General features: G+C 35.8%; 1 protein-coding gene across 11 annotated transcripts in view; it reads right to left on the reverse strand.

Moving 5' to 3' along the window:
- The window catches only part of OSBPL8 (oxysterol binding protein like 8), a 197,144-nt gene that overhangs the window by 168,342 nt on the left and 15,692 nt on the right, over positions 1-13,110 (reverse strand). For 7 of the 11 annotated variants that reach the window (XM_082351586.1, XM_082351580.1, XM_082351589.1 and 4 more), the window contains exons 2-3: positions 8,145-8,195; positions 6,998-7,039 (exon numbers count right to left, since the gene is read on the reverse strand). The exons of 2 other annotated variants lie outside the window; for them this stretch is intronic. The gene's annotated coding sequence lies outside the window, so the exon portion shown is untranslated. The remainder of the gene's footprint in view (positions 1-6,997; positions 7,040-8,144; positions 8,196-13,110) is intronic. 2 more of the 11 variants (XM_082351584.1, XM_082351583.1) reach the window with 2 other exon arrangements.

Below are 13,110 nucleotides of genomic sequence, written 5' to 3' on the forward strand. Positions count from 1 at the left end.
TCAAAATTCCAATGGCATTTTTCACAGAAATAGAAAAAGCAATACTAAAATTCACATGGAACCACTAAAGAGCCCAAATAGCCAGAACAATCTTCAGAAAGAAGAACAAAGCTAGAGGCATCACACTTCATTCCAAACTATACTACAAAGCTATAGTAATCAAAACAATATGGTACTGGCATAAAAAAAAACAGGCATAGATCTATGGAACAGAATCAAGAGCCCAGAAATAAACCTACACATGTATGGTCAACTAATAATATTTGACAAGGGAGCCAAAAATGCAAAAGAGTGAAACTGGACCCCTATCTTACACCATACACAAAAAACAACTCAAAATGGATTAAACTTAACATAAGATCTGAAACTGTAAAACTCCTAGAAGAAAACAAAAGGAAAAAGCTCCTTGACATCAGTTTTGCCAATGATATTTTTGATATGGCACCAAAAGAACAAGCAACAAAAGCAAAAATAAACAAGTTGGACTACATAAAACTAAAAAGCTTCTGCACTGCAAAAGAAACAACAATGTGAAAAGGCAACCTACGGAATGGGGAAAAATACTTGCAAACCATATGTCTGATCAGGGGTTAATATCCAAAATACATAAGATACTCAAACAACTCAACAGCAGAAAAACAATCTGATTTTAAAATAGGCAGAGGACTTGCATAACAATTTTTCTAAATAAGACATACAGATGGCCAACAGGTACATGAAAAGGTGCTCAACATCACTAATCGTCAGGGAAATGCAAATCAAAACCACAATGAGATATTGTCTCACACCAGTTAAAATGGCTATTATCAAAAAGACAAGAGATAACAAATGCTGGCGAGGATATGGAGAAAAGGGAACTCTGGTGTAGTTTCCCCCAAAATTAAAACAGAGAGACCATATTATCCAGCAATTCCACTTCTGGATATATATCTGAAGAAGATGAAATCATTATCTTGAAGAGATATCTGCTCTCTCATGTTCATCTGTGGCATTATTCATAATAGGTAAGACATGGAAACAATCTAAAAGTCCATCAACAGATGAATGGTTAAAGAAAATGTGGTATATATGTACAATGGAGTATTATTCTGCCCATAAAAAAAAAGAAGGAAATCCTGCCATTTGCAACAATATGGATGGACCTTGAGGGCTAAGTAAAATAAGTCAGACAAGAAAAGACAAATCCTGTGTGATCTCACTTATATGTGGAACCTAAAAACAATGAACTCATAGAAACAGAGAGTAGAATGGTGGTAGCCAGGGGCTGAAGGAAGGGAGAAATGGGAAGATGTTGATGAGAATGTACAAACTTCAGATATAAGACAAGTAAGTTCTGAGGATGTAATGTACAGCATGGTGACTATAGTTAATGACACTTTATTGTATACTTGAAAGTTGCTATGATAGTAGAGCTTTAACGTTCTTACCATAACAATAACGAAAAAATGGTAATTATGTGAGGTAAGGGATGTTTATTAACTAACCTTTCTGTGGTAAATATTTCATAATATATACATGTATCAAATCATCACATTGTACACCTTAAACTTATACAATATATGTCAATTATATCTCGATAAAGCTTGGGGGTGGAGGGGAGCATGTTAGCTCTTATTTATTTTTGAAACCTTGGCATCATGATAGTACCTGTACATAGCGAACACTGAAAAAAAAAGAATTCATTAAATGAATAAAGGAAAAAAACATTTTTTAAGTAATTGACTCGATAATTTAAATCACTTATACAAATAAGGGTATGAACTAAAGACAGAGGAAAAGCAACTGAAGTACAAAGCAGACCAGTCTTAATAAGTGCTGTTTTATGATCATAGCAAACCTATAAACACTGAAAGGTCCCAAACCCAAGTTCAGCCAAGAAACAGTTAATACTGTATGATAAGATTAAAGAAATATTATATCAACCTAGAAACTGTAATAATATTGTTTTGGGTTTTTTTAACCTTTCCATATCTACTTCCCCTTCCTGTGATAATGCACCTTGATCTTCCTTTGAGGAAAACATCCCTCATGGAAAAGCAAAGAAGAACTATCTTAATGGAAGCTCCATAAAGATTATCCATTGCTTCCTGCTCTCTAGATCTCTGGAGCTGCTCAAGTGTCTGTGCTTTCTAAAACTCAGTTTTTCAGCTTTTACTTCAAGAGTACAAGCTTATCATTCTAGTGATTTATTTGTTAGCCAAAGAACCCTAAATGGACATAGATACTACTTCAGCCACTTGTAACCAAAATAAGCGACCTTTGAATAATAAAACAAAATGAAAGTTAACTTCAAAGTATTTTAAAATGTATTTATAGAAGTGAAATCAATGTCAGACCTAGAACATAAAACACCATATATGCAATACAATAGCGTAATATTCACCTATCTGTTTCTGGTTAGGTGCTTTAACTTCATTAAATAAGATCTATCATAAAAACATCATGCAAGATCAGGCTTTTATCAGAATCATAAGGAGAAAAGATTGTGTTTAATCAGAAATGTGATCTCTACCTCAATTTTAGTTTGCATCTTACTACCCAAGGTGCTTCCTCTGGAGCTCCCGCTTCAAATTTTCTCACCCACTATCAAATGAAAGATTTGTGGTCAACTGCATGATTAGTACTAAGAGGAGAAACATATCTAAAAATATCTATTCAAGCAGCTGACTGACATTTCCATTTGTCTGACTGATCTTGTAATCTACTGCAGTCTTTATGAAACAAACAAAGTGATGACAAACCCTTCTAAGGCCCTGGACTGCAATCAACCTATAACAACAACTTAAAAAGGGAAAGCTATTAACATACCTCTACCTCATCACCTACCTGGTTTCTAAAATTCTAATTTGTGTCAAGTGCAAAGCTAAGAAACATCTTTCAGAGGAGAAATGTGATTTCAGTAGGAAGAAAAAATACACACATACTTCTACTGTAGCCTAGGACTAATTATTCACTAGAAGTTAATTAAAATGCATAATCCAAGGAATTCCCTGGTGGTCCAGTGGTTAGGATTCGGCGCTTTCACTGCAGAGGGCCGGGTTCTATCACTGGTCGGGGAACTAAGATTCCACAAATCGTGTGGCATGGCCAAATAAAATAAAATAAAATAATCATAAATGAGATCCATCAATATTTCCACTATGTGAGAATGGAAGAAAATGGATACAAAATAAACAGAAGACAAAATCTCTGTCTGGTGAAGTACACAATATAATTGGAAGAACCAAATATACACATGTAACATGTATTATTGATTTGACAAATAAAAATCAGTACATAATTGAATATGTGTTACATTTACCTTTTCTCCTATTATTTTTACTCTTAAGTGAGGCAAGGTGGTTTAAGAAAAGAAAAATGAAAGCATCTGCGCACCATTCGGAAACCAAGAACAATGTTCACTAACCCAGCATTTTTTACATGTAGTCAGAAACTAAATTAAATGCAATCTGTATCTAACAATTTTCTTCAATTCAACATGTTTCCATTAAGCACACGCTATAGTTCTGGCAACTGTCATCAGAGTTCTTCAAATATTCATGCAAAAGACTGCTTTAGGCAAGGCTGGGACGTTTCTGTTAAAAAGAGACAGGAGAAGAAGGAAAAGAAATATATGATCTTAAAGTAATTAAAAAAAGTGTTACAATTTCATTCCCTGTCAAGTGTCCGATTTGCTATTTAAACACTTGGCTTCTGATACACACTTCTGCTACTGCAGCCCCAATTTGCTGACCTTCTCAAAAATCATACAGATGTACGTATGGAATGTAGAATTGCTTGCTGTCAATGATAGTGAGACAAAGGAAGAACCCCAACTGCTAATTACTTCCAGCCAGCTGAAAGTAGTTAACATCTTCTGTAATACAAACAGTATCTGCCCTGGAAAATACCAAGCACATAGCCCCTACTGATGGCAATATCTTTGAAAGCAGAAACTAACAAAAACAAATGAAAAACAAAAATCAACAACACATACACAAACACAAGCAGTGAGGGCAAGGGAGTAAATTATGCAAGGATGGACTTCCCTGGTGGCACAGTGGTTAAGAACCCGCCTACCGCTCTACTTACAATAGCCAGGACATGGAAGCGACCTAAGTGTCCATCGACAGATGAGTGGATAAAGAAGATGTGGCACATAATATACAATGGAATATTACTCAGCCATAAAAAGGAACGAAATTGAGTTATTTGTAGTGAGGCGGATGGACCTAGAGTCTGTCATACAGAGTGAAGTAAGTCAGAAAGAGAAAAACAAATACAGTATGCTAACACATATATATGGAATCTAAAAAAAAAAAAAAGGTTCTGAAGAACCTAGGGGCAGGACAGGAATAAAGACAGAGACATAGAGAATGGACTTGAGGACACGAGGAGGGGGAAGGGTAAGCTGGGATGAAGTGAGAAAGTGGCATGGACATATATACACTACGAAATGTAAAATAGATAGCTAGTGGGAAGCAGAAGCATAGCACAGGGAGATCAGCTCGGTGCTTTGTGATCACCTAGAGGGGTGGGATAGGGAGGATGGGAGGGAGACGCAAGAGGGAGGAGATATGGGGATATATGTATATGTATAGCTGATTCACTTTGTTATAAAGCAGAAACTAACACACCATTGTAGAGCAATTATACTCCAATAAAGATGTTAAAAATAAATAAATAATAAAAGTGAAGATAAAAAAGAATCCGCCTGCCAGTGCGGGGGACATGGGTTTGAGCCCTGGCCCGGGAAGATCCCACATGCCGAGGAGCAACTAAGCCCACGCACCACAACTACTGAGCCTACGCTCTAGAGCCTGTGAACTACAACTACTGAAGCCCGTGCACCTGGAGCCCATGCTCCGCAACAAGAGAAGCCACCGCAATAAGAAGCCCGCGCCCCCCAACGAACAGTAGCCCCGGCTCGCCACAACTAGAGAAAGACCACGCGCAGCAACAAAGACTCAATGCAGCCAAAAAAAAAAAAAAAAAAATTAGGCAAAGATTTTTTTTTATTTTCAAAATGATGTTGGGTTGGGGGATTTACATTACCTCTAAAAATTATAAAAATAAAGTAAAAGAGTATGATATTGGAATACCACATATATATCAATGGAACAGAATAAGAAGTCCAGAAATGGATCACATGTACATGTTCAATTACTTTTCAACAAAGGTGCTGAGAAAATCCAATGGAAAAATAAAAAATATTTTCAATAAAAACTAGATATTAAGTAAAAGGGAAAAACCTTGGCTCTTACATTAAACACAAAAATTAACTCAAAATGAAACACAGATTTAAATATAGAAACCAACACTATAAAACTTCTAGAATAAAACACAAGAGAAAATCTTCACAACTTTGGGGTAGGCAAAAATTTCTTAGGAGACCTAAAGCACAAACCATGAAAGAAAAAATTGATATGCTGATCTTCATAAAAATTAAAAGCTTCCCCTCTCCAAAAACAGTTAAGAAAATGAAAAGGCAAGGCACAGACTGGGAAAAAATATGCACAATACATATAACTGACAAAGAACTAAGATCCTGACTATATAAAAAAGTCTTAAAAGTCAGTAAGAAGAAGAAAACACCAATATTTAAATACACAAAAAATTTTAATTTACCAAAAAAAGATAAAATGACCAATAAACCTATGAAAAGGTGTTCAATACCACTAGTCACCAGTGAAATACAAATGAAATACTATGAGACACTACGACACAATAACTAGAATGGCTAAAAAACTTTAAACTGACAATATAAGTGTTGATGAGGATGGAGGGCAACTGCAACGCTCATATATTGTTGGTGGGAATGCAAAATGGTACAGCCACTCCTAGACATTTACAGAGGAAAAATGGAAATATGTCCACTCAAAGACCTATACATGGATTTTTCATAGCAGCCTTATTTTTAATAGCCAAAATCTAGAAACAGGTCAAATTGTCTATCAACAGGTGAATGGTTAAACAAAATTGTGGTATATTCCATTCTATACAACTGAACACTATCTAGCAATAAAAAGAAACAATTTTAAAGACACGCTGAGCAAAAGAAGTCAGACAAGAGTATATATTCTATGATTCCATTTATGTGAAATTCTAGAACAAACAAAAAATCTATAGTGGACAGAACCCAGATCAGTTATTGCCTGGGGGAGAGTGGGGAATAAGAGACATCAGTGGGAGAGGGCAGAAGGGATTTGGGGGACTGATGAAAATGTGGATGTTACATGGGTGTATACATTTGTCAAAATGCAGACTATATTCTTTAAATGGGTGTATTTTATTCTATGTAAATTATACCTGAATTTTAAAAAAATTTAAGTGCTGTTGGTGAGTTAAATTGTAGAGAGCAGGAAAGGAAAGACTACAGGAAGAAAGAAAGGCAGAATGACATTGTAAAACGCTATATTTTTAAAAATCACAAAAACAGTTCAAATTATGGCATAGCTAAAACTAGGAATATAACAGGGAAATATTTAATTTTACCTGTAAAATGGGAATAACTCACAGGATAGCTATGAAAATTAAATGAGATAGATAACACTATATACCTGGTACATCACAGAAACACAGCTCAGAATAGTTGAATCTATATCTACCCATGTTATGTGTTAAGGTGAAACCAAGAAAATAAGTGATAGTTACATGGAGTAAAGAGTCTCTAGACGAAATAATTTTAGATGCCAGTTTTCAAAGCAGAAAAGGAAGTGGATGAAAGGATGCAGGTGGAGGGAATGGTAATGTGCAAAAGAATGGAGGCGGAAAGGAGAAGTCGCGTGTAGGAGATGGCAAAATTAGCATGCCTGTGGCAGCAAGTCCATATACGGGAGTAACAAAAAAACCAGGGTAATCTTCCCATCTGATGCAAATATTCATTTAAATTTTACAGTAGGACCCAGAATAGAAACTTCATCCACTTGATGCTATGATACAAAATAAATATATTCAACTATTTAAAATAGGATAAAACAGACAAAGTTCTTTCAGTTGAGAAAATATGAATACTTACAATCATCAGCTTCATTCTCTTGGAGGTTAGCCATAGTTCTTCCTCCAAAGAAAAAGTAATTATTAAAATGTAATTATAGCTAAGCAACATATGGACTTGCTGTGTCGCTGTCATTGTGCTCCTGAAATAATGAATGCCTTCACATTTTCCAGACTCTGAATTCTGTAAGTGACTGTTATTTTGGAAAACAATACAAAAAAATCTCCCCAAAGAACTATCAACTACAAGAATTATTTCACGGCATACTACTTAAAAGGTATCAGAATGCTATAATTATTATTATTTTTTTTAATTTTTATTTATTTATTTATGGCTGTGTTGGGTCTTCGTTTCTGTGCGAGGGCTTTCTCTAGTTGCGGCAAGTGGGGGCCACTCTTCATCGCGGTGCGCGGGCCTCTCACTATCGCGGCCTCCCTTGTTGCGGAGCACAGGCTCCAGACGCACAGGCTCAGCAATTGTGGCTCACAGGCCCAGTCGCTCCGCGGCATGCGGGATCTTCCCAGACCAGGGCTCGAACCCGTGTCCCCTGCATTGGCAGGCAGATTCTCAACCACTGCGCCACCCGGGAAGCCCCTATAATTATATTTTAAGAGGCCTAAGGTGACCAAGATTAAGATTCTTGGGTATTTATAATTTTGAAGTATTTTTACATGTATACATTTTAAAGTGTTTAACAGAAGAATGCAGGGTTTGCATTCTTATGGCATTTAAACTAAAATATTTATTAAGATTTTACATATGTGACAGAATAATTCCTTTCTATATTTCATATACATTAAAGTGTTTTTTTCAGTGCCTTGTATCTGGAAAGACACAGCCAAAATAGTAATAATTTGAGCTAATTTAGTTGCCAGAATGAGAGAAACGTTCAGAAATGCTGAACGAGAATGAGGTGCACAATGAGAAAGGTAATATTAAAGGGCAACAGTGCTGACCTTTAAACAAAGTAGCAGCAATGTAGCTATGGTGAGGACAACAAAGCTACAGGATTGAACCAACCGAAGTCTCCTACTGAGAAAGGATGTTATATAGTGACAGTCAGCTAGCAAACAAGGTTTTATCTGCTCCACTTACAACAGAGCAATATCCAAATAGAGGCCTTGGCCCAGAGTAGAACATATAGAGAATAAAGAATGACCTTATCTACCTTTGCTTTCTTGAGCCCATAGGTTATACATCAAAGTAATAGCTGAAGTATCTATGAAGACACAAAAAAATTATTGGTATGTTATATCATTCAGAATCACAAATGCTTTTTTCTTTAAAAGTTACTTTTCATGATAATAGTATTTTATACTATAAAATACGTTTCAAAGCATTTCCTATATGTACACTAAAAAAGAAAGTTCCTATTTTAAGAAATACAAATTAGAAAACAAAGTTTTTAATAATAAAATTAGCAATGAAATATTAGTTAAAATCCACCACTGCTTTTTGTTTGTTTGTGTTTATTTATTTATTTTTTGGGTATATGCCCAGTAGTGGGATTGCTGGGCCATATGGTTGTTCTATTTTTAGTTTTTTTTTGTTTGTGTTTATTATTGAAAAGCAGATTCTGGGAGGCTGACACTGTTAAAGATTGTTTATTGTTTTTAAAATGAGGATTGTGAAACTTTATTTTTCTTTTTTTTAACATCTTTATTAGAGTATAATTGCTTTACAGTGTTATGTTAGTTTCTGCTGTATAACAAAGTGAATCAGCTATACGTATACATATATCCCCATATCCCCTCCCTCTTGCATCTCCCTCCCATCCTCCCTATCCCACCCCTCTAGGTGATCACAAAGCACCGAGCTGATCTCCCTGTGCTATGTGGCTGCTTCCCACTAGCTATCTATTTTACATTTGGTAGTGTATATATGTCATTGCTACTCTCTCACTTCGTCCCAGCTTACCCTTCCCCTCCCCGTGTCCTCAAGTCCATTCTCTACATCTGCATCTTTATTCCTGTCCTGCCCCTAGGTTCTTCAGAACCATTTCTTTTTTAGATTCCATATATATGTGTTAGCATACAGTATTTGTTTTTCTCTTTCTGACTTACTTCACTTTGTTTGACAGAGTCTAGGTCCATCCACCTCACTACAAATAGTTCAATTTCATGTGAAACTTTTAAAATCAAACACCTTCAACATAATTAAAGGGATGACAGGAAACATGAGAGCAGTCCTTTTAAGTATAGTTCAAAGGCTTTATCACTGTAAATAAACTTATTTTATTTAGAGGTGGGAAATTTGCTCATGGTGCATCTGCATTACTCAGATTAAAGCTACGAGGAAGTGGTTCAAAATTTAAAGGAATAAGAAAGTCTCTTATGAGAAGCCCTAAGAGCTACTATTGGATAAGTAGAGGGGAAAAAAGTTATCCTGAATCTCTTGCTTAGAGTGTGAAGTATATTTGGGGCTATCCACATTAGAACCATACCACCCAGCAGCCAGGTATATAGAAAAAAGAACACATGTATCAATAAAAATAAACTAAAGCTCTCCCTGGGCAAGCCACTGTTGGAGTCATTAGTTTTCTCAATTATTCTCCTTTATACTTATTTGTGTCTCTACCTTAATAAAATCCTATTTGGAAAAATATAGCTAAATTTTTAAAAAGAGTTTAAGCACAAAAATCAAATGAAAAGGGCAGAGAAATTCAAAATCTATAAAGGTGACAAGAAAATATTAGAAAAATACAAGCTAAAGATTAGGAATAAGAAAAGAGGCCCTAAAAGTTTAATGGACAAAGAACACTATGGATAAAAAAAGATGAAAACAATTAAAAAAAGATAACGAAAAGGAAATAAAATCAGCAACCAGGGACATTGAAAGCAGGAAAATAAAAACCATCTTTTAATAAACATAATATTAATAATAAGAACAGAGCAATGCTAATTCAAAAGCCAAACACCTTCACTCAGAGATTCTTCAAACTAAGACTGCTTTGCCTTCTCAAGTTTTTGGTGAAAATTTTACTTAGCAAATAATTGCAAAGTAGAAAGCTAAAGAACAGAAAGCACAGCTCCTGGCCTCATACCAATGGCTCCTATCCCTAGTGCCCTGGCTTTTCTAAGCCACTTATGTGAGAAGATGACACAATTCCTTAAAGAATGCTGAGCAGTCCCAGTTGTCTTATCTCCCATGAACAATCGATGGGTAAAACCAAACACAGACCCAACAGACCCACCCATATCCCACACCCCGCAAAAAAAGTGGTGTGAATTTGCAGTAAAAAATTTAATCAGCTCTCTAAGAAAGCTCTTTTTTTTTTAGGGGTCAGTGCTTATCCTAAAAGCAGCAGGTATGCCTACTAAGGACAGGAGTAAATGACAGGAAATCATCTTTTTGAATCTTGTTTCTAACATGCTTCTTCCCCCCACTATTGTGTTTTTAATTTGGCAAGAACTTAACCCTTTAAGTATTCACAGGTGGGTTAAGATAATCACTTTCTATATAAAATTCCAGGAAATGTCTGCCCTTTGAAATCCTAGCATTCCTAAATAAACTTTAGAGCTATTAGAAATCTTCAAATCAATAACTCACTGTCTCTAAATTTTACAGATGAAGAAACTAAACACAGAGGGATTAAGTGACTTGCCCAAGATCATAGAGCAAAAAGAGACCAGAACCCAAGTCTCTTTAAGTCTCAGTTCAATGTTCAAAAAACAAAATATAAATTCAATGGGAGGAATTACTAGGATTCAGCCTTTTAGATGTAATATGTATTGATTGGCGGAAAAACTGCAAAACAGCATTACATTATAATCCCAGTTCTATTTTTCAAAAAATTATACATACACTTACATATATATATATATATATATATATATATATATATATATATACAGAGAGAGAGAGAGAGAAAGGGAGAGAGGGTGGGCGGAGGGAGGGAGAGAGGGTGGGCGGTGGGAGGGAGAAAGGGAAGAACGTCTGGAAGAATAATACCAAATCGGTAATATGTGGAGTCTCTGGGACATAAAGTGGGGTCTAGTGGCAACAGAAACTAACTTTATGAGTTTCTGTACTGTTGAATTTTACAGACAGCATATGTTGATGGAATAATCATGTTTTTGCATTTTAAAAAATTTAAACAAAAATTTTTCACTGAGAAAATGCATCTCAAAATGGCTTGTCCCCCCCCCCCTTGTGTGTATGCACACCGTGTGCGTGCGCGCGCGCGCACACACACAACTTGAAAGACATTACTTTGTAATGGGGGTTGACCTTGAAATTATCTTAATTTGGCTTCACATTAAATGTGGTCTTCCTTAAGAACAGCATAACATTAACACGTTAAAATAATTCTAACAAGTTGAGGTAATTAAAGAAATTAAAAGTTGGAATTTGAATTATAAAATGCATTTAAAGAATTTTCCTTTATATATCTGAAACTAACACAACATTGTAAATCAACTATACTTCAATTTAAAAAAAATTTTTAATTAAGAAGTTTTCCTTTAGATACATAATAGTAATAGAAAATGAATTAATACTTTTGTAATGAATAAGAGTATGTATAATTTAAAAATTACTTTCATATAAATGCATACTGCTAAAGTGGTTTCAATCATGTTAAAAAAAGACCCAGCATTCTTGGTAGGCTAAACATCCCTCCCATAAGTTTATTATTATACTACAGCATTCCTTGCAAAACGGTAAAGACAATGATAAACTTGAGCTCAGTCCTCTATGTAGATTATGAGTTTCAAAATCAATAGGTCCAAACAATGAGAGTTTATCATACAGTTCTCAATAGAATCTTATGCTGGTTAGCTGCCCATCAAGGTTATTTAGTTTACTTCTCCCATATTTTGGAATTTTAAATATCTGTCCAAAGAGTAAGGGATGTCTTAAATGAGTAAATTGTATTTTCTTCACTCCTCTCTCCACTTCCTTCTCAACCCGTTGAAATCTGGTGCCTACCTCTGTATTCCCACTACAGTTATTCACACAAAGACCCTTTATTGCCAAGTTTAATGCTTCCTTCGCCAATGCCATTATGCAAAGACGCTCCTGATTTTCTAGTTCCTCTAACCAATCCTTTTCTGATTCTTTCACCAGCTCGTCTCACTCTGTACAGGACTTGGACAGTAAAGTGTCTCAAGGTTTCATTCTATTAGAGCCTCTTCTCCTCCTCTCATTTGCAACTACCATCTTCTTGCAGTTATTCCCTATTCATATCACCAACCTAGAACTTTCTCCTACACCAAAACCACGTATCTAATGACCTGCAGCAGAGGTTCAAAAACTTTAGGAAGCATCAGAATCACCTGGACGGCTTGTTCAAAAAGAGATTTCTAAGCTCCACCCCCAAAGCTTCTGATTTAATAGGTCTCAGTAGAATCCAAGAATCTGCATTTCTAATAAGTTCCCAGGTGACACACTTTGAGACCCACAGGCCTTCAGGACTCTCCCTTGGATAAGCCATAGGTACCTTAATTTCAACACGACCTAATGAGTCTCCCAGCATCTACCCTGGTTCCCTCCAAACCATTCTTACACAGCACCCAGAGTGATCATTCTAAACTTGATCATTTCATGACTCTTTGTTTAAAATATTCTAATGGTTTCCAAGGCGCCTTAAGACAAAAATCAAAATCCTTAACAGGGTCTATCAAGCCTCGCATGACCTGGCCCTTGCCTACTGTGCCATGTTGCTATCACTTTTTTTTTTTTTTAAACACTCCAGTCACAGGGGACTCTTTCAATCAATTCGTAGCAAAAGCCAAGTTCCTTGCTGTTCCAGGGTATTTAAACAAGATGTTCTGACAGAAATATTCTTCTTTTTCCCCTCAGCTTAAGTCACCTTCCTTGGCTCCCCTCCCCACCCACTAGGTCAGCAAAATCTTCTATCACCCTCTATTTCCTCCTCTTAGCACTGTCCACAATGGTGATTACACAGTGAATTGTGCAATTAGTAGTTTACTGTCCGTTCCCCACCCTTCCCACACACACAAACTCAAAGAAGTCGCATGTCTATCTAGTTCCCACTAAATTTTCCGCCCCTGCATAGTGACTTACCCTCAAATATCTGTTGAATTAAAGGTCTTGTAACATTAAATTATTTTGAAACCTCAAAAGGAAAAGTATTATTAAAAAGGGACTAGAGGCATTTTTTAGTATCCTTT

Source organism: Balaenoptera borealis, assembly GCF_965194805.1.
Source record: "Balaenoptera borealis genome assembly, chromosome: 13".
Classification (NCBI taxonomy): domain Eukaryota; kingdom Metazoa; phylum Chordata; class Mammalia; order Artiodactyla; family Balaenopteridae; genus Balaenoptera; species Balaenoptera borealis.